The 210-nt window shown below is 30.0% G+C and overlaps 1 protein-coding gene across 1 annotated transcript in view; it reads right to left on the reverse strand.

Moving 5' to 3' along the window:
• The window catches only part of LOC119582274 (solute carrier family 22 member 2-like), an 11797-nt gene that overhangs the window by 6552 nt on the left and 5035 nt on the right, over positions 1-210 (reverse strand). The gene's annotated exons all lie outside the window — the stretch shown is intronic.

Here is a 210-nt window from a genome sequence, read left to right on the forward strand (position 1 = left end):
GATTGTATTATATTTATTTCCTAATGGGATAAGTTTGTTCTGATAAGGATTATTTTTATAACTATTGTATGTATTCGAGGATCATACTCCTTAATATATATTTCATTACTATCCTTATATAGGATTTACCTTGCAACACATCACACCATACATTTGCACAGAGAACAAAAATCAACCCAATTTTCCCCCTACTTACATTTTGTGACACCT

Source organism: Penaeus monodon, chromosome 15 (assembly GCF_015228065.2).
Source record: "Penaeus monodon isolate SGIC_2016 chromosome 15, NSTDA_Pmon_1, whole genome shotgun sequence".
NCBI classification, from domain to species: Eukaryota; Metazoa; Arthropoda; class Malacostraca; order Decapoda; family Penaeidae; genus Penaeus; species Penaeus monodon.